Source organism: Armigeres subalbatus, chromosome 3 (genome assembly GCF_024139115.2).
Source record: "Armigeres subalbatus isolate Guangzhou_Male chromosome 3, GZ_Asu_2, whole genome shotgun sequence".
Taxonomy (NCBI): Eukaryota; Metazoa; Arthropoda; class Insecta; order Diptera; family Culicidae; genus Armigeres; species Armigeres subalbatus.
Genome location: NC_085141.1, coordinates 333755810 through 333778604, shown reverse-complemented (window position 1 = coordinate 333778604; position 22795 = coordinate 333755810). Strand labels below are relative to the sequence as shown.

At 38.7% G+C, this 22795-nt stretch overlaps 1 protein-coding gene across 6 annotated transcripts in view; it reads left to right on the top strand.

The window, feature by feature from the left end:
* Positions 1-1671: 1671 nt before the first annotated feature.
* Positions 1672-22795, top strand: part of LOC134225695 (uncharacterized) — a 137705-nt gene continuing 116581 nt past the window's right edge. Inside the window, exons 1-2 of one of the 6 annotated variants that reach the window (XM_062705984.1) lie at positions 1672-1853; positions 2892-3049. The gene's annotated coding sequence lies outside the window, so the exon portion shown is untranslated. Of the gene's footprint in view, positions 1854-2400; positions 2481-2718; positions 3050-22795 lie in introns of all 6 variants that reach the window. The other 5 variants (XM_062705982.1, XM_062705981.1, XM_062705980.1 and 2 more) reach the window with 5 other exon arrangements.

Sequence of the window (22795 nt, the reverse complement as noted above, 5' to 3'; positions counted from 1 at the left end):
GACCACCAATTTCTAGAAAAGAAGGTTGAGCTGAGACACTTCTTCAAAGTGCAAATCATAATAGCTTGGCGTCGGCAACAGAGCCGCCAGCACGTAGCAGTCAAGTAAAATTTTCTTTCTAGATTCTGATTTTGGTTTGGATTCTGACTAGGCATAGCGAATAAAGCTCCAAACGCTCCAAATGGGAATTGATGGAATTTGATGTGATGTGAATTTTCGAAAAATCCAAAAAGTAGCTTTAGTAGAATCTTTTTTTGCCTCTCTTGTACAACAAAGTTGTTCCGAAATGATAGCTTTTCACTCCGAGAACGTACTTTTAATAGAGGCCTCGGAGACCCATAGTGTTATATACCAATCAACTTAGCTTGACGAGCTGAACAAGTGTCTGTGTGTCCGTATGTATCAGACCTCTTCATATTTTCAAAAAGTATCAAAAATTCAACCGGTCAGCCCAGAATCACAATTCTTATGCTAAAATAAGCCTCCTGTGAAATTTTCAGCTAATTCGGATAAAATTTCAAGGTGGCTCAAGTCAATTTAGTGTTTTTGGGCTATTTTCAATTTTGATAAAAATCTAACAAGAGATATAAATGCCAAAAATCATCGCAACAACCTCTAAACGGAAGCTTTTGATGTGCTCTACAAGTCTTGTGAACATTGCGATTAGTTCCGTTTACGGTTTTACCATGTTAAAGTGATTTGGTGCACAAAAAGTGCACAAAAACACATTATCCTCTAGAAGTCATTGTTCTACAAATTTCTTGAATTTATTACAAATCATTGCTAATTTATTGTATTATTATTCCTCTTTTTACTCTGGATATTTGAAAGAAAAAAAAAAACATTAAACAACTAAGAAAAACATTAGACAACTTTTCATTGTCATTTTTTTTTATTTTCCGCAACAGGTTGCGTTCGACAAGAGACAAAGCCTTGTTGATCACTATTGAATTTTATAACGATCGACCGTAGCGTGTAAAAGTTATTAAGAAAATGTTACATCGAACCATATAAGCACCATATAAGGTTGGTGTCTTGGCTAAGGGAGGATCCATTAATTACGTAACGCTAAAATTTTCCATTTTCAACTCCCCCCCCCCATGTCACACTTTTTGTATGAATCTTTCAAATTATTTTTTGTATGGAATGTCACACTTCGGCCAACTCACCTCCCCTCTGAGCGTTATATAATTTATGGATGGACTCGGTTAATTAAGTTGAATTTTAATACAATATTTAAACAAAGCTTACAACAGAGAGACAGTGATAAAAGAAAGACGCTGGGAGATTATGAAATAATATCAGCATTTTCATTCAACAGTGCATTTCTCTGCTTGCCTATGGTATCGGTTTTCAAAACGGTTTACAAAATTTACAAGCCAACGTTTTGCAGCTTATGATTGTTGTTCCGCAGACAAACGTAAATACTCTCACTCGATCAGCTGTCTGCTAGATATTACTAAGATTCCACTCCAAACAACGATCCCCCTTGTGTTGTGGATACCACTCGCCCGCATCTCGCTGTATACTCACCAAACACAACTACGTACAAATCGCGATCCATTAGTCGTTCGTGTAAGTTTTACTCCAAAGCTCAGCTGACGGACTGACTGGCTGACTGAGCGACGACATGCTTCCTATTAGGCATCAACGCGCGCGCGAGGTACAACTGACGGGGAACCGGAGAGGATTATCGGCACTGCGCTGTTGCTGAGCCCAGTTCGCGTTTAACACTCACACGGTGGAGACGGTGAATCGCTGTTGCTGGAGTGTTACTTCTTGGCTAAAGTCAAGTCAAGTCAAGCCAGTTCGAAGTGGACAAACGCTTCGGTGGAAATTCTACGGTGGAAAACGTACGTGATTCGACCGGCTTTCCCTGGTCACCACCTTTGTCGGGACTAACATTTCAAAAGAGCTTGTAATGTCGGTTATGTGGCGAATATTCTGCTGGCTGATTGATCGGTGAATTCAAATACAAATCCGTTTATTTTGTTAGCTTCGTCGATTCATAATTAATCGCAATGCAGAATTATTCCCTCACAACCGTGTGACGTCGATTAGCGTTCATGCCTCTGAATGAAGTACCATAATCATAATATCAGATTTGAGTTAGATGAGTTTTTTTCTAATTGAATATTAAGATTTATGTTCTGAAATGATTAGACATGTCTTATGAACTCTGATAAGAACTTTTGAAATGTTAGACCTCGCCAGCTATCCACCCACCAACTGTTTATTCAAACCAATTGGCCGGCAGAGGTTGCGCATTGCGGCGGTGGTGATAGATCTGCTCGGATGATGGTGGGCTGGTGATTTGCAGAGCGTGGAAAGCGGTTTTCCAACTTCCAAGTTTTCTTCATCTGTATTGCTTGATTATTTTCCTGCCCGGCGACTTCGTAGTTCCAGTGTTGTTTTCGTTCGCTGTGTTGCCATTGGGATTGGCGTGGTTTCGCGGAAAGTCATCTACCGAAACGCATGCGGTATGTGGCTTTTTCGATTATGCTTAATCGTATATCTTTTGAAAATCGAGTACCTTTGTGTGGAAATGCGTTAAGTTGAAACAACTGTGCCGAGCGAAAACAAGTGAAAATCTGGGGCTGGTTGACCAACGTGGAGAAATTACCTTATTTTGGGCATCAATATTAACGGGTTATGTGAGCAAGCAGAGATAGTAACTGTTTTTTCTATACATATGCTAATTGTTGGTACTTTTTGGAGCTCTTTCAAGGAGGGCTGTCACTGGTCAAACAAGGAAAATCGAAAGTGAGTTAATTTTTTGATGGAAAAAATGAAACAAGCTACTTTATGCTAAAAAATTTCACATCATATTGTAAATAGTGAGTGAATCTGTATAAGAACAGACAACTGGGTTTTGTTTTTTGAATGGTTAGGTCTGTTCGTTTAGAAATAAGAAAAGTGACTCATCAAGATTTGGATAGAAGAGAATATTAGCATTCGCCGTGTTTGATTAGTTTTCTTCAGCATCACAAATACGAAAAATTACATCATCAATACAGCTAAACTGGAAACGCAGTTATTGTGACGATAGGTAAGTCTTTTTTTTAATTTTCATCAATTTCGAAATATTGTTTTAAAGCGAGTGTTAAGTACTATCCCATTCAATTCCACTATTTTAGTAACTTTATAGCACATTTCTAATTTTATCTGTTGTTCATTTATATCAAATTAGCGATCATTGCCATCCAGATATCAAGAGTTCAAATCTGGGTTCAAAACAAAATTGGAGAATAAGAAAGTATAAAATATGAACATAACTTCACACTTTCACACTATTATATTTACATGCTATAAAAATAACAATATGAGAAAACTAAAGTATGAAATATGAAAATATAAATGTATATGAAAAAATAAATATATAAAAATATAAATATATGAAAATAAAAATATATGAAAATAAAGATAGGGGGAAAGACGGCTTTGGCAGGTTTTGTTCTATTATTGGCAGGGGGGTTTTTGTTGACCAAATTGTATGAAATTTGGCCACAATATTCTTTGATATGCAAAGAATGTTTAGGCCAAATTTGAGCCTAGTCAGTCATAAAAAAACCCCTGCCAATAATAGAACAAAACCTGCCAAAGCCGTCATTCCCCCTATATGAAATTATAAATAAATGAAAACATAAATATATGAAAATATGAACGCACGAAGAAAAACAAAAATATGAAAACAAGAAAAAAAAGAAAATATGAAGATATGAACATAGGAAAATATGAATACACTAGCAGACCCGACGAACTTCGTTTCGCCTAAAATTGATTTATCCTCTGATTAGTTCTCGAGTTATGCAGATATTTCTGTTTCATTTGTATGGGAGCCCACCTTTGCAAAGAGGGGAGGGGTCTCAAACCATCTTAAGAACCTTCCCCGGTCCCAAAAACCTTTGCATACAAATTTTCACGCCGATGGGATCAGAAGTTTCGGAGTCTATAAGGTTCAGACAGACAGAAATTCATTTTTATGTATATAGATGATAAAATCAGAACGTGATAATATGAATTATTTGAAAAATATGGATATAAAAATATGAAAATATATAATTAAACAATATAGTTGCTTATCAGCAGTCTATGGCAGCATAAAATACAACATTATAAAATTATAAAAGCATAAAAATCAAAAAATAGCAAAAATTGAAAATATGAGGGTATAAAAATATGACATTATGAAATTAAGTAAATATAAAACATATAAATATGGAAAAGTGAGTAAATAAATATACGAAAATAAGAAAATATTCAAATTCCAAATTAAAAAAAAAAAAACTGAAACTAAACTAAGACTAAAACTCATGTTTCTTTTGAAACTACTGTCCAGATTGCTATCAGAAATCAAGGTAGGTGTAGTCCTTGATTTCAATCTAAGACAAAAATTACAAAAGCGTGAGGATTACTACTCCGTACTACGCCCATCTGCACCACAACTAGGGGAGGGAAAGGAAATGTTGATGTGATACTTAAAGAGAGGCTCTCCACTCAGCGACACCCTCATAAGCACCACGGAGTTGGATATTGGGAAGGTATTCGTTGGGTCAGGATTTGCCTGTAGCTGGCAATGTGACCGTGGTAGATCTTACCCCGTAACACACCACGTAAAGGTGTCTACCCAGCGTTACGGGTACTTTATAGTAAAACTGATGGATGTATAAAAAATGAACTCTCTAGGCTTGTTATCCCGAAAGTCGCTCTTAGCTTCTTCTTGTCTTTAATTTCCTACTAATACGTGACCAGCTTTTAAGCCTCAGTTATTAGATTTCCAATAATTTAATGTACAGATTCTATGTCACTATTCATGAATGTACTGTGAGGTAAGCAGAATGCGATCGTGAATCCAAACATATTCCAAAGCCTAAGAGACTTTGTTAAATGTTAATATTATTGAAAAAAAAAACTATTAAACTCCATAATCAATTGAACTATTAAAACTGAAGCTTTTTAATTCTACATGAATTTTCTGGTGCGATCGCTTATTGAAGTTTCCACCAAATTCGTTTCCACTATGATGATAAATAAAATAACAGTGAAATTTTGAATTTGAACTACCGTTTGATATACTCCGAAGAAACTTCTTTTTAAGGAATTTTGGAAGCCTAAACAAGCTATTTGGATTTAAAATTGATTCTTTGGCCTCTGGCAATTTGTGCTATGGTTAATTGTGATGAATTAATGTAATCCCGATGCAAATTAAACACATTTAAGATTGTCATTTAGCAATTATTGTTAACTAAAATTCTTAGATTAGGTATGAGAAACCCCTGATTTCAAAGAGGAGCTTCAAAAGTTTTTCTCTACATCTTACGTCGAGTCTTTAATCTCAAAAATATATTTAAATTTGTTACTACGATCGTTGTTTATTTGTCCGTTAATGTTCATAATAGGGGAACGGTTCGGCACTTCATCCCATAGCTCCTATTTCCATCCCATCAAAAACAAAGCAATGAAAAGGAATTTGGTTTGTTTCTTATTTTTGTGGTTTTTTCACCATTGAGCACGCGTGTTAGCAAAAAGAAGTGATGTATTTCTTTGTTTTGCGATGAGATGAATATATGTTCAGTGAGATGGAAAACGGAACAGTTCCCCTATATTTTATGATGCAGCAGTGCTATTTCTAGAAACAGTCTTTTTTTTTTTGAAAGGCAATATTTTTTTTATTTTTTAAAGTTTTTCAAATGAACAGATGAATCTAATTTCGATTATATTTTCGAAAAATTCTATATCTAGCAATTATTACATAATTTTCAATCATAAACAGGCAGTTTCGCATACAGAGGTTGTAGGAAAAAGTTCGAAGTGATACAAAACATTGTTCCCCACAATAATGTAGAACTTGTTGCAATATTGTTGTTTAAATTAAAACAATACTGAAGTTCCCTCTGCTCCACGCTAGGCTGGTAATTCTGCCAGCAGCTTCAGTTCTTTTCTTTCAATCAACGGGTATATACAATATATCAATAACAATCTTCCATATATCTACCTAAAAGCAAGTACAACTAGCCGGACCCTGCTTCCTAGCTATCTTCCATCAAAACCGAGGAGTCCCACACTATCTGGTATTCCAACACTCCTCCTTAGGGTGGACGCCTCGCGACACTCTTTGCTCCTTCTAACGCTGAGGCTGAGCCTCTTCCTTGCAAAACAATCCCTGGTCTATTTCCATTGCTCGTACAAATGGTCTTTACTCCGAAATTTGCACGCCAACTTTTCTAGCACATGCGCCTGTACAAGTGGCCCGACTCCAATGCATACACAACGCGTCTCGATGTTCTGCTCACCAGCTACGTGCATTCATCCTTCTGGATTCCTGCTAACCAGCCAGCAACCAACCGAACATTCCCCAAGTAACATTTTATGTGTTATAACGCTCTTGAAGATCACATTTTACCCTTCAAGAGTGTTATGAAACCAGTGTAAAACCAAAATATTAATAGGGTCCAACCTTCTAATGAATTACGCCTGGCACCTGCTTCCCAGCTATCTTTTATCAACACCGAGGTGTCCCACACTATCTGGTGTTCCAACAATACCGTGTAACCTTTTTTGACTCACTGGCTAGTTTTTAACTTCAAATGAAACTAAATTTTGAGTGTTACTGGTAAAACCATTCCAAATCTTATTCATCAAGTTCTCACGCGCGAGTAAACTCGTTTGTAGTTTTAAAGAAGCTTGAGTTTTTCATGCATAATCCTTTCGTTTCTCTCATTTGCCGGAAAATCAATCAAGGCGAAAATACAAAACATCCTGAGGTGAGTTAGTTGGATGATTCGAATAATGCAAGATTTTACCTTGATTCAAATCGTAGGTAGGGATGAAACGATACCACTAAGGTATCGATACTTTTACTTTCAAGTAGTATCGAATAAAAGTATCGATACCACTAAAGTATCGAATTAAAAGTATCGATACCTACTTGTATCATATGAGTACTCATCAATTCGAAGTAAATTTATTTTGTCACTCACAAGTAGTCATTCATAATTTATGTTGGATCAAACACTGAATAGTGGAAGGTTTAAGCACTTTCCATTATTATTTGTCCATTGATTTTATAATTAACTTATCTCGATAGTGTGTAAAAAGCGAACACATTTACATCTAAGCGAATTGAAACACAGAAACAGCTGCAAATATTAGTGCAGATCCAATATTACCCAAGATATTTGCGTAATTAATTATCGACTTGGAGGAAATTCGGGAAGGATTGGTCACACCTAAGTGTTAAGCAGCAAAAAATACTACTTTATTGTACCTTTGACAGATACGTATTTCGACCTCAACAGTAGGGTCGTCTTCAGTGTCTCGTACTTGATTCGACTTCAAGTGTGGAATTAAATGGAATAGTACAAACTCGTTTTATTACAAATAAATACATTCCACTAAGGCTGTGAACCATTTCACCGATTAGTTTACCTTTTAGTTCAAATTTGACACTTGGATTGTTATTTTCCCATCGTGGTTAAAATTTTACTCCGAAGCGAACCTATTTGAGTTTTGACAGATTGTATAACTCGGAACGAAATGGATTTGGCGGGTTATTTTTAACTACGGCGGAATAGCCATTGAACTGTAAAGTTTTACTTAAAAGTTAGACGAATCGGTGGAATGGTTCACAGCCTAAAAGCTTAAAATAATGTTCTTAACAAAAAATAAATACTTAAACGTATTTATTCGATTTAAATACTAGCATTCAAAAGATTCTTACGAAAAAATATGAGTGTTTCTATTTAAGTTATATTTAATAGATTTTGAATTGAGTACTCAATTGATTCAACTACTTCAATTCGATACTTACTTGGTATCGGTATAAAAGTATCGATTCCAAAAGTACTTGGTATCGAATCAAAAGTATCGAGTATTTACTCGTATTTACTTGTATCGATTTATCCCTAATCGTAGGGTAACGGTACCAATAGTGGAGGTATTAGTACATCCACAAAAGAAAATATTTTTTAAAAATTGATGATTATGGGAAATTCACGTTTTTAATATCTTAGTCAATAGATAAACTAATAAATTTGTTAACAAAAATGAGATAGATGTCATTTAACATCAACAATTACCAAATATTGCTTGCACCACTATGGGTACACTGTTCCTTTAGTGGCGGTAAAAATTAATTTGGGTTCCTATAGTGGTGCTATCCATTGGTTTTTATGAGACTCGCCACTATTGGTACAGTTGCACCACTATAGGTGCAAGGGAGTCAATTTTGTTAAGAAAATCATTGTTTTCAATAGTTTTTCAAGCGAAATCTTAAGATAAGTTGCATTCAACAGGATATTTAAAGCACGATGCATCAACTGAAACCATCGTAAACTATATAAATATGATAAATCTCATTGAAACTCCACTACCTCCACTATTGGTGCTACCTCCACTAAGGGTACGGTTACCCTACATGAGTTTTGAGATCTTGAAAGCCACTATTCGGTCACATTTTCTGCAAATGAAGGTCACTATTTGGTCTCTTTTTTCGACAACGTTGGTCACTAAAGTCACTATTTTGAGCAGCATTGATCGCTACCAGCCCTGGAAAGGGAATACTAAATGATACGGTACAAATTGAAAAAGTGATAAAATGATGGTTCAAATAGTTGCGAAAGCTCCTAAAAGGCTGAATAGATTCGTCAAATTCGTTGGTGAAGAATAAAATATGGGGCTGTCCATAAACCACGTAGACACTTGGGAGGGTGGCGGTGGGTTCAAGGATTTGTTTACGAAGGGTGGGGGGGAAGGGTCTAGTGGTTTATCAAGGGTCTACGTAGACTTTTCATTTCTTATTTGTGTAGAAAACAATCAATACAGCACCTACATTAGGGTGTCCCAAAAAAACACTATGTTCGAAAAGTCAGAAAAGTGCTCAAGCCTTAAATAGAAGATTCTAACATCTGGAGCATTTCTGTAGAACAACCCAAAATTATAAAATAGTAGTTTGTGCAACTAGTTGCAAAAAGATGATTTTTTCAGCACGAGTTGTACGTTTATCCAACGAGGCTTGCCGAGTTGGATAAATACTACGAGTGTTGAAAAAATCGAGTTTTGCAACGAGTTGCACACGCAATTTTTTGCAATGACGAAAAATGAGCTTCAGTATGGTAAAAAAGTACCAAATTTTACAGTTTACAGTCATTCTTGCGAATAAATCATGTTGCTGCAGAGAACTATCGGATTCTATGTTATCGTTCCACACTGCATAGCTCTTCAAACCACGAAGCGATAGATGAACTACCATTTGGAAAATTATGATTTCATGTCCATCAAAATATTTAATTTTGACGCGACGCAGAGAATACACTATTTGAACACTTACCCAAGCAAAATCAGCAAAATGAAATCATGTAACTACTGTTCTCATGTTGGTTTTTCATTATAGCACCCAAATGAGTGCTATAATGGATATTATGCAACCCATTTGAGTTGCATAATGGTCATTAAAGCACCCATTCGGTTGATATGGAAAAGTAGGCCATTTTAGCATTCAAAGACGAACTGTAAACCAGGTATTATGATCAGGAATTGCAAAAAAATAGTTCAGAGGTTCCGACAGAGCGGTTTTTGAAAAAAAAGCTGTTTTTTTGCACTTGTTGTCATATATTGGTTATTTTTGCCACATTTTAATCACTTTTTCAATTATTTATTATTTATTTATTCAGACTAAGGCCGGGTTACTGTCCGACATTCTGGCTACGAGCCCGGCCCATCGCAGTCGTCCGATCTTCGCGGTGTGAACGATGGATGGTTCTCCCAACAGCTGATGCAACTCGTGGTTTATTCGCCTCCTCCACGTACAGTTCCGCCATCTGCACCCCACCATAGATGGTACGCAGCACTTTCCTTTCGAAAACTCCAAGTGCGCGTTGGTCCTCCACGAGCATCGTCCAGGTCTCGTGTCCGTAGAGGACTACCGGTCTAATGAGCGTTTTGTAGATTGTCAGTTTGGTACGGCGGCGAACTCTATTCGATCGGAGCGTCTTGCGGAGTCCAAAGTACGTACGATTTCCAGCCCCTATGCGTCTCCGAATTTCTCTGCTGGTGTCATTCTCGGCAGTCATCAGTGAGCCCAAGTACACAAATTCTTCTACCACCTCGATTTCGTCACCACCGAGGCAAACTCGCGGTGGGTGGCTCACATTGTCGTCTCTTGAACCTCTTCCTATCATGTACTTTGTCTTCGACGTGTTGATGACTAGTCCGATCCGCTTAGCTTCCCTCTTCAGTCTGATGTAGGCTTCCTCCAGGGCCGGATTTAGCCGGAAGGGGGCCCCGGGGCCGATGGTACGTGGGGGCCCCAAAATGTACAAAAAAGGTTGGTTTTGGTACATAAGATTTGTGGGGGCCCGGGGCCCATACATACAAATGCATACAAATGAAACACCAATATCTTCATAACTCGAGAATTAATCAGAGAATAAATCAATTTAAGACGATACGAAGTTCGTCGGGTCTGCTAGTACTAAATATGATCAATCGTGACACCCTACCAACTTTATTTGACCTATTTTGGTGTCGAAGGTAGATGCAAATTTACTTTTGTTTGCCGTTACTTTGCTATTTAACGCTATTTAAACTGATCATGGTAGACTTTGTTAACTTATACATTCAATTTCAATCAGGAATCATGTCATTAAAATAAGTTTACAATTTCTTAGTATAGCATAATGAACAACGCTCTCATCTATTATTAAATAAGCATACATTTGCCATACATCATTTCACTTTAATCAGTGCTGTAAGATGTCTCACATGCACTAGGCGGCGTCTTTGAATCACACCACCTGTCAGATTGAAAGAAGAAAAAAATCATCGTAAAGGGAAAATCTCTCATCCGACAAGAGCACGCTGGCTGAAATCGGAATGCGTCGTATATCACTGATAACTTATCTTGTAAATGATAGGGAAAAGGACTACTTATTCTATGGTTTTGCCTAAGGGTAAACGAACTATTTGATTCTTTTCCAAAGATGCTTTGATATACGAAGAACGTTTGAATCAAATTTGAGCCTAAAAGGTCATAACCCTGTGCCAACAAAATAACAGACCATACCATAGTCGTCATTTACCCTATCACATAACCGCTCATAAGCTTACCGCGCCAATGAATGTTATGTGAGTTGTAAAAGCATATAAACTAGTCCAACGTTCGCAGAAAACGGGAAGCTGCATAGGTTTCAAAAATAGAGATAATGTTAATGGATTCGATTGATACTGAATTTTTCATTGGATTAATTCACCTATGTTAATGTTTGTATTGTTGAATTTTTGAATGACAAATTTAGAATTTTCCAATGTTGAAAAATACACAGGTCAAATTCTAAAAAGTAACAAAATAGTCAAATCATTCGTTATCGTATAATTTATTTCAAAAATCAATGTATAATAATAATATAAGAAAGGGGAAATTCAGAACGAAATGTATTTTCGTTTGCATAAGTTCATAGTTTTGTACACTTCAATTGTATTCTAAGACGTATGGGAAGACTTTTTCAAATGAATTATTGATAAGGAAAGTAAAACTACATCAATGAGCAATGAGCACAACAATTTGCGATACCATCAGCAAACAACACTATCGCCAATCTGGTCGCTAGCTTAGATATAAAAAGCATATGTGTACGGACCCCACTTCACCTACATATATGGACCGCGCCGGACAACTTCAGTGCCTAAACGCGTACAAAATTCGAAGAAATGGCTGTCAACAACAACATCGGAAGAGGGAGAAAATTTCAAGTTTATCACTCGACTTGCTCTTCACTTTATCGCGTTAGCCAACGGAATGGAGTTTCGATAAAAAATTCGAAACACTTTGCTCATTAAGCCTTTTATGATTGAGCGAGTGCCATTACGTGCGTAAAGACTTGTTCGGAGATGAAAACAAAAACACCCAAGTTGTGAGACACCTGAAGCGTTGATGCTTCTATTTCGACTGCCAAAAATAAAGTGCGAATATTAAAATTCACTTTGGCGGTTGATGTAAACTTCCAATAGTTATCTTTTATTTGTCAAGCTCATAGCATATAATGGGCGGCAAACGCTTCTCACAATATAATTAACAATAATAACAGGGTCTCCGGTCGTTCAAGAAGTTCACATGGTATTTTGCCGCCTGGGGGCCAGTTGCGATTTGTTTTTGCGCATAAACGTGTTCCTCTGATGTTCGTCTTGTCTTTTATTCGCTTTAAGCGGATTACAATGGCACTCTTTGGTGACCCCGACATGTTTAGCGTCCTTAATATAGAAGTGAAACATCTACTGGCTGAGAATCGATGGAACTGGAACTTGATTTACGACTACCTACCAGAGGCCCGTACGCGTCTTTTGAAGCATGTAGCTGATTTTTTTTTATCCTACAAAGCCACATTTTTCCTTCTATATGGTTCACAAATTTGCTTTGCTGTATTGAACTATACCAGACTATTGGAGGCTATTTTAATGAATAATAGTTTGTATTGATTTCAGCAAGGCGTCAATTCACGGAACTACATTCATTTTTCTTACTTACTTACATCAACTTACATAAACTGACAGACGACGATGGTACGCTTTTAATTTGACCCGTGTAAAATTTACTTAGTCTCATGTTCGTAAGCTCAGGTTTGATTGATAGCTTATTTTTTTATGGCCAATCAATATCTACTAAATTCAAAGAAATTCCGACTCCTGTATTATTATTTTTATTATTTCAAACTAGGGCCGAAATGGCCTTAGTGCAGTGCATAAAAGTCTTCTCCATTCAGCTGTGCAATCTGCAGATGGTCCGCAAATCGTTTTCCACTTACTCCCTGCGCACCTCGCCTTCTTGTGCCCGTCGGATTGCTGTCGAGAACCATTATTTTTACCAGATTATTGTCCGACATTCTGGCTACGTGGACGACCGCGGTAGCCGGGCACGTAGCCCAATATTTTTTTGTAGCTCTAATAAAGCTACAAAAAAAAATCTGGCTACGTGCCAGGCTACCGCAGTCGTCCGATTTTCGCAGGTGTGAACGATGAGTGGTTCTCCCAACTGCTGATGCCACTCTTGGTTCATTCGCCTCCTCCACGTACCGTCCGCCATATGCACCCCACCATAGATGGTACGCAGCACTTTCCTTTCGAAAACTCCCAGTGCGCGTTGGTCCTCCACGAGCATCGTCCAGGTCTCGTGTCCGTAGAGAACTACCGGTCTAATAAGTGTTTTGTAGATAGTCAGTTTGGTACGGCGGCGAACTCTATTTGATCGGAGCGTCTTGCGGAGTCCAAAGTACGTACGATTTTCAAGCACTATGCGTCTTCGAATTTCTCTGCTGGTATCATTTTCGGCAGTCACCAGTGGCCCAAAGTACTCCAATTCTTCTACCACCTCGATTTCGTCACCACCGATGCAAACTCGCGGTGGGTGGCTTACACTGTCTTGTCTTGAACCTCTTCCTATCATGTACTTCGTCGTCGACGTGTTGATGACTAGTCCGATACGCTTAGCTTCCCTCTTCAGTCTGATGTAGGCTTCCTCCATCTTCTCAAAGTTGCGTGCCATAATATCTATGTCGCCGGCGAAGCCAAATAGCTGAACGGACTTATTGAAAATTGTACCACTCGTGTTAATCCCTGCTCTTCGTATTACCCCTTCCAAAGCGATGTTGAATAGCAGACACGAAAGACCATCGTGGGCAGCTGGGACTATGTCCCAGGACTTGACGATCCCTCCCCAGGCCATCTGTGAGTTGTGGGGCTTGCCTAGGCCCCACAAAACGACCGTGTGCCGCTCACAGCGCTCAAATCCGAGTCCTGGTGTTAGGTGGGACGTTAAACAGCCCGGACACGACGGCCCTCCGACGAGACAGGAGGTTTGCACAGGCCCAATAAGCCGCCTGGAAAACCAATAATTACGAACAATGTAAGAGATAATGCGACTCGATATAATCGGCAGACCTAGACCTAGACCTAGACCTAGACCTAGAAGACCTAGGCGATGAATAAAGGATCACGATTGGAAGCTTGGAACATGGAACTGCAAGTCGCTAGGTTTCGCAGGTTGCGACAGGATGATCTACGTACGATGAATTACATCCCCGCAACTTCGACGTCGTGACGCTGCAGGAGATTTGCTGGACAGGACGTCACTGCGGGACGTCAAAATCGTCATCGGTTACATGAACGCACAGGTAGGAAGGGAGGAAATGTATAGACCGGATAGTCTGCACACCGTATCGAATGATAAGGGCCAATGATGCATAAACTTCGCAGCCTCCCGCGGAATGGTAGTCCGAAGCACCTTCTTTCCCCGCAAAAATATCCGCAAGGCCACATGGAGATCACCTAACCAAGAAACGGAAAACCAAATCGACCACGTTCTAATCGACGGTAAATTCTTCTCCCACATCACGAACGTCCGCACTTACCGCAGTGCGAATATTGAATCCGACCACTACCTCGTTGCAGTATGCCTGCACTCAAAACTCTCGACGGTGTACAACACGCGTCGAAGTCGGACGCCGCGGCTACAAGACGGTAGACAGCAGCAGTAGCTGGAAGTGGCACTCCCAACGGAAGAGCAGCTAGGCGCAGCGTATCTTGGAGATGGCTGGAGAGATATTCGATCCGCCATTGGTAGCACCGCAACCGCTGCACTTGGCACGGTGCCCCCGGATCAGAAAAACAACTGGTATGACGGCGAATGTGAGCAGTTAGTGGAAGAGAAGAATGAAGCATGGGCGAGATTGCTGCAACACCGCACGAGGGCGAACGAGGCACGATATAAACGGGTGCGGAACAGACAAAACTCGATTTTCCGGAGGAAAAAGCGCCAGTAGGAAGATCGAGACCGTGAAGAGATGGAGCAACTGTACCGCGCTAATAACGCACAAAAGTTCTATGAGAAGTTAAACCTTTCACGCAAGGGCCACGTGCCACAGCCTGATTGTAAGGACAAAACCTTCTTACGAACGAGCGTGAGTTGATCCAAAGGTGGCGGCAGCACTACGAAGAACACTTGAATGGCGATGTGGCAGACGAAGATGGCGGTATGGTGATGGACCTGGGAGAACGCGCGCAGGACATAATTTTACCGGATCCGGATCTCAAGGAAATCCAGGAGGAGATTGGCCGGCTGAAGAACAACAAAGCCCTTGGGGTTGACCAACTACCAGGAGAGCTGTTTAAACACGGTGATGAGGCACTGGCTAGAGCGCTGCACTGGGTCATTACCAAGATTTGGGAGGAGGAAGTTTTGCCGCAGGAGTGGATGGAAGTGTCGTGTGTCCCATCTACGAACCACGGACCAGGTGTTCGCCATTCGCCAAGTACTGCAGAAATGCCGTGAATACAACGTGCCCACACATCATCTATTCATCGACTTCAAAGCCGCATATGATACAATCGATCGGGACCAGCTACGGCAGCTAATGCACGAACACGGATTTCCGGATAAACTGACACGGTTGATCAAAGCAACGATGGATCGGGTGATGTGCGTAGTTCGAGTTTCAGGGGCATTCTCGAGTCCCTTCGAAACCCGCAGAGGATTACGGCAAGGTGATGGTCTTTCGTGTCACTTTCTGTCCTGTCCAGCAGATTTCATGCTGCGCTATGACGTCGATGTTGCGGGGATGTAATTCATCGTAGATTTTTCTGTCGCAACCTGCGAAACCCAGTGACCTGCAGCTCCAATTTCCAAGCTTCCAATCGTGATCTTTTATTCGTCGCCTAACCTGCGCAAACCTCCTGTCTCGTCGGAGGGCCGTCGTGTCAGGTCACCTAACACCGACTTTCGTAACATATCATAGAATGTAAGCTAAGCAAATGAGTCTCTATATCTGGCGTTTCTGGTTTCGTGGGATCAAACCCCACCGAAGGGCGCGGTTACCCTCCAATAGGGGAGACTTGATGCTTTGATATAAGTAAAACGTTGCCCCCTGATTTAAAAAAAAATCCTTCAAAATACGCAGATTTTACGATTTGCTGTGCGTATTCATAAACCAATTTTTGTTATGGATTTCGACAGCGCATGTAATCTTAGGATTTGGGGAGACTTGATCCCCTTTTCATTATATCCACTCAATAAATATTGTTTTACGAGCCAACCTTTCATTAGATCTGTGAAATATATGAACAACTAGCCACCTGAGAATAAATTTATATTTTTTTGTATTTCTTCGCCAAATTTTTGTGTGGGGTACTATGATGGATATTTTTATCAGTACGGATCATTTAGCATATTTTTGACTTTGTGCTGTAAAAAAATGATAGCATTTGGTCAATGTTAGGAGATGTTATTCAAATTTTGCGTGGCCTTCAAAAAGTATTTTAGAAGGGTCCAAACACACAAACCGTCCTGGTTAATTTGTAAGGTTTTCAATCCAAAAAATCAGTCACTGCATAATAGGGTGGCTCAAGTTAGTATGGGAAAAACTTTTTTTCAAGTTTTTTGATGGGCCGCCCTCTTATTCAGTTCTATTTAATGCCCTGATGCTCTAGACAAAATTACAGCCAGATCGGTCAACGTTTGGGCGATGCTAAACTCGTTGGAAGTTTATATGCAAAAATGTATGCAGAAACATCCCAAAACAGTGAATTGCAGTTGGACGGCACAACTTACGATGAAGAACTATGATACTCACTCAGATCTTGAAGAATTTAATACAGAATGCTATGCAGAAAACCGCGAGAAGATTAGAGTTTGCTCGGCTAAGTTATTAGCATTTCTCTGAAGTGGGGTTTGAGCAAATTTCGTTTCTTTTACCTTTGAAAAGAAATAAATTCACCCCTACAACACTCCAGTAAAATGCTAATATCTTTGCCTAAAAAACTCTAATCTTCTCGCGGTTTTCAGCATAACATTCTGTATTTAATTCTACAAGAACTGGATGAGTATCACGGTTCTTGATCGTAAATTGTACCGTTCAACTGCAAATCACTGTTTTTGGATATTTCTGCATACATTTTTCCATATAAACTTCCAACGAGTTTAGCACTGCCCAAACGTTGACCGATTTGGCTGAAATTTTGTCCAGAGCATCAGGGCATCAAATAGAACCGAATAAGAGGGCGGCCCATCAAAAAATTTGAAAAAGTGTTTTTGAGCCACCCTACTGCATAATCATCGTTTGCCTAGAGTATTTATACAAAAAAAACGCTGGAACAAATCTACTTTGGTTCTCGGTAAAACAGGTAGGGATCAAGTCTCCCAAGGGATTAAGTCTACCCACCTTACCCTACCTTTTCCGAACTAAATCTATCACATCCATATGTTGTGCATATGCATAATCGAGTTTCAGACATAGTAGTTAATTTCCACTCCGGGTTGCTTAATACCCGGAATATCCAGCTTTCCACGCTAACCATAATGGCGGCTGCCATAAATAAATCTGACAGTAACTGCTTCCGACGCCGAACCCGCGCCGAACTGGTTCGACGCTGGTAGTATCTTAGCAATAGTTTTCACATTGTTTATTTACTTCTATGAAAATAGGCCGATGTGGACAAAATTGGAGGAAATTTTAATATCGGAACAGACTTTTTTAAATTTATTAACTAACATCTTTTTGTGGGGAATAAAGTGAGTCGGAAAAAAGCATTCGTATTTTTGGTTACTTTGGATTCACGATAAAAATAATGAAATAAACTAAACTATTTCAAAATGATAATAATAAAAAAATGATAACGTATTTGAAATTTAATCGTAGTAAGCATTTGAAATGCCAGCATACTAAGAAGTTAATGAGAAGAAATTTGAAATTCAATCCCAGTAGGCGGACAGGGAATTCTAGATTGTTCGAATGAAAATAAACGATGATCATTCAGTGTTCTTTTCTTGGAGCGTAAGCACGCTTTCCAATTTTCGGAGTTGAAGAAAAATGTTCCGCTGATTTCAGAGCGAGGATTTGTAAGGCTACGACTCTTTTTTTATGTTTTAGATCAAAGAAAAATTAAAAAAAAAAAATTTATTCTCAGAATACAGATTCAACTATTCCCTGGGTATTCTGATTCAGCTGTTGGGAACTGCACCATACATCTTCATTGTTCCGAAAATAAATTCGGGAGTCACAATGAAAAGCATCATCAATCAGCTAATTAAATCGAAAAAAATAAATAAATTAATAGTTACAGAATGGTCGAAAAAGGTCCTTTTTTTACTTTGCATATGGAGTACACCATATACAGGAGCAGGAGCTATTTGTATACCATACAGTACTTTTTAGATTAAGCATTTGAAGTAAATACTCTTGTCAATAACATGTTCAGGCTGATTTAACTTTTTGTGAACAAAATTAGAAAGTAGAAATGTAGTGCAATCGAACCAGTAATCAAACTCACATTCTACAGTAAAACTCAGTGCAAATTCAATAATCAGATTTTCTGGGCACGTTAATTTATAACTATAGTGATAAAAGGCCTTGGACTTAAATTATTGATTGCTAGTCTTATGGCAAAAGAAAATGTTTTTGCCTTTCTCGTACAACGAAGTTGTACCGAAAGGCTATCATTTCACTCCGAAAACGAACTTTTTATAGAAGCATCGGAGACCCATAGTGTTATATTCCAATCGACTCAGCTCGACGAACTGAGGACATGTCTGTCTGTCCGTGTGTATGTATGTGTGTATGTGTGTGTGTATGTGTGTGCACAAAAGCTAAGAAAAACATTAGACAACTTTTCATATAGTAATTTTTAACCGATTTTCTCGCAACAAGTTTTATTCGATAGGGGACAAAGCCTTGTTGATCACTATTGAATTCCATAACGATCGACCGCTCCGTTTGAAAGTTATGAATAAAATGTTACATCGAGCCCTATAAGCCCCACATAAGGTTTCTGTCTTGACTAAATGCGAGAAAGGCAGCATCACTACTCGGTGAATTAAAATGGGTTTTTATTATTTATTTTTAATAGATGAATATGTGTTCTGAAACTAAAATAACTAGCTTTGTTCTACACGAATTGAAATGTTAAATTTAGAACATAAAAATTTTGATAATAATCTATAATGGTCGATTGTTTTCAAGTTTGGTTGATATTCCAGATAGAATTGATAATGGTCGACGAGTTCCATAGTGTTGATCGAAAATCAAGTTTTTGGATCAAAAATATATCTCTCGGATACTTATTCAAAAGGACGTATGTGATTTTGTAAACAAAGTTTCAAACGTCGATTCGTCCAATCTGATAACACTCCCACGCAAACCATCACCACAGACAGGTAGGGGAAGCCTTCGACTACCTGTTGGTGGTGTTGGTTTGCGTGGGAGGGTCATCAGATTGGACGAATCGACGTTTGAATCTTTGTTTACAAAATCACATACGTCCTTTTAAATAAGTACCCGAGATCTGTTCTGGATGCCACATCCCTCGAGTAGACCCATCGTAAGACTTCGGTTACATATGGAGGAGCATATTGATATCATCTCATCTGTATTAGGTTCCGCAATTTAAGGAATTTTTTCGCTACATTCATAAGGGTTTCATAACGTATTGTTTTTGAAAATTATTTTTGTCAAGTAATTATTACCTCGTTAAGAATAGTTTACATCTTTCTTGACGAGCAACTTTATTCTCAGGAAGTTAATGCTCTAGACCCCACCCTTCACTTATAAAGAGCATGGATAACTACAATGCGTGCTAGTCGTGGAATTTAGGATGGGGCCACCGATAAAGAATAAGAAATAATCAATACTGCAAAATAGCGTAACCAAATTGCACTCAATATTTATATGCGCAAGAACAGGGAATCAATTTTTCGTCGATGCGCATACGAAACAAACGACAAAAGAGAACCAACAACGGCTCGGCATAAAGCGATGGTGGATATGATCTCTTCTTTAAAAGTAGGCGCTTGCCCGTATTAAGGTAATGGTGGATGTAATCCTTTTTATCAAAAGTATGATGGATGTGACCCCTTCTTTAAAAACAGGTGCATGTCCAGTAATAGTGAACGTGATCCCTTCGTTAGAAGTAGGCGCTTGCCCAGATCAAGGCAATGGTGGATGTGATCCCTTCTTTAAAAGTAGGCGCTTGCTCGGATTAAGGCAGTCGAGGATGTTATCTCATCTTTAAATGAAGGCGGCTCGGCATTAGGCGATGGTGGATGTGATCCCTTGTTATCCCTTGTTAAGTGTTTGTTCGGCATCAAGCAACGAGAATTAAGATTCTTTATTTGGTTGTAGGCGCTTGCCTGGAATGAGTCAATGATCAATGTGATCCCTTTTTCGAAAGTAATTCTGCCATTTCGTTTGACCGTCCTTCCGAAAATGTCTGCCATCAGTCCAAATCTATCAGAACATATCCTTGATCTACTCTATCTATGTGAAAAAATACCTCAAATTACCCTTTCCCTTTCACAATTTCAAATTATGCCAAATGTCCGTTATGCCACTTTTGACCACAATGACCCATTTTTGATTGCAGTTCAAATTTATGCCAAATGTCCGTTATGCCAAATGACTGTTATTCCAAATGGCCTTATGCCAAATGACCTAGACCCTTTTTCTATGGAACATTTTGATTTCTTTATAGAAAATTCTTCTTTAACCTTCCTAGTGCATTAAAAAAAAGTTACACATTGTGCATTAGCGGGTCAAAAATGACCCCAAATTGAATTCGCTCCCAAAAGTTCATTTTCGAACCGATTCTCAATCTTTTGGAACCAAATTGAAGGTATGGATTCCACGGATGTCGTTACGGACAGATTTTTGCACTTTGGCCATTCTGGTTCCCATGAATCGATGTTGAAGGAACATAGATTCTTGGGCCAATTTTTGGCGTGATTTCTTGCCTTTCGAAGGGTGATTTTGGAAATGCTCATTAATTTGCGTAGCAATAATTCTAATAGAATGTAGCCATTGTCCATTTCCATGGATCAACACAATTCCTGGTTATTACGCGGTCCGGTGTCCCTCCGGAAGACCCGGAACATCCGTAGAAGTGGTCAATTCATTGAACTCATCCTAGAAGAGCGCGGTTTTTTCCAAAGCTTTTAATTATCGAACGCTGAGTAACAAATTATTGTGGTGACCCATTTTGATGAACCTGCGTGGCCACCGGAGGTCCTCCAGAGGATCCGGAACATTCGGTGAAATGGTCAATTCATGGAACTCATCGTAGAAGAATGCAGTCTTCACAAAACTTTTGATTATCGTAATTTGAATAACAAATGATTGTGGTTACCCATTTTGGTGGAACTGGGTGGCCACCGGAGTTCTCCGGAAGATCCGGAACGTCCGTAAAAATGGTCAAATAATGAAACTTATCATATAAGAGCGCGGTTTTTTCCAAAGCTTTTCATTATCGAACTACGAGTAACAAATGATTGTGGTGACGCATTTTGATGGACCTGTGTGGCCGAAGGTCCTTCAGAAGATCCGGAACGTCCGTAAAAGTGGTCAATTCATGAAATACATCATAGAAGAGCGCGGTTTTTTTTCAAAGCTTTTCCATATAATACTTTGAGTAGCAAATGATTGTGGTAACCTATTTTGGTGGATCTGGGTGGCTCCCGGAAGTGCTCCAAAAGATCCAGAACGTCCGTAAAAATGGTCAATTCATGACACTTATCATAAAAGAGCACGGTTTTTTCTAAAGCTTTTCATTATCGAACTTTGAGTAACAAATGATTGTGGTGACCCATTTTGATGGACTTGTGTGGCCACCGGAGGTCCTCCAGAAGATCCGGAACGTCCGTAAAAATGGTCAATTTATGAAACACATCATAGAAGAGCGCGGTTTTTTCCAAAGCTTTTCCTTATACATAGTACTTTGAGTAGCAAATGATTGTGGTGACCTGTTTTGGTGGATCTGGGTGGCCACCGGAAGTGCCCCAGAAGATCCGAAACGTCCGTAAAAATGGTCAATTCATGAAACTTATCATAAAAGAGCACGTTTTTTTCTAAAGCTTTTCATTATCGTGCTTTTAAAAAAAATCTTTCTATTATCGAACTTTGAGCAAGACACGAAGGAATGTCGTGACCCGTTCTTATTTACCAAAGTGACTATCGGAAGTCTTATGGAAGATACGGAACATCGGTTAAAGTGGTTATTTGATGTTACATATACTAGAACAGCCTATTTTTTTTTATAATTTCCTTGTCGTACTCTGAACATGAAATTATTGCCGTGACCTTTTCTCACGGATGTGAGTAGCAACCAAAGGCCCTCCGGAATATCCGTATCACACGTAAAAGAGGTCAATTCATAAAACCCACCTTAGAAAAACACGCCATATAATCCATAGAAGAAGACGATGAAGCTCACTATTCTTGTAAATCTTTTTATTTTCCTAATTTTAGAAACAAATGATTCGCATGGATTGCCCACTGTATGTCTTCAGGTACATTCAGATCATCTGTAAAATCCGTCAGTTCATGAAACTTGTCATAGTTTTCTTATTTTCGTATCCTGAGTAATGGATGATCGTTGTAACCTGTGTTTAGTTACCAATGAAACTCCGCAAGATCGAAAAATCTGTAATTACAGTCAATTCATAAAAATTAAGATGACACTATTTTTTTTTTTTTGAAAGGACGATCACATTAACCCAGAAAATATTTTCAAGTATGGCATAATTTGCTTCCATGATCGATATTCAGTTATAAATCATCGACTCATGAGAGTTTGACTTAAAATAATAATTTACTTTGGTTGAATCTTTTGACAACTTTTGGTCAAAAATTTCTTGCAAGATGATGGATCATAAAAAACCTATCTTATAATTTTAAATTTTTATTAACAGGAGATGCATAATGGCAGCAAAGAGGTTCCACTATAAAAAGAACACCTTAAATTTTCATAAATTTTTAGGGTGACA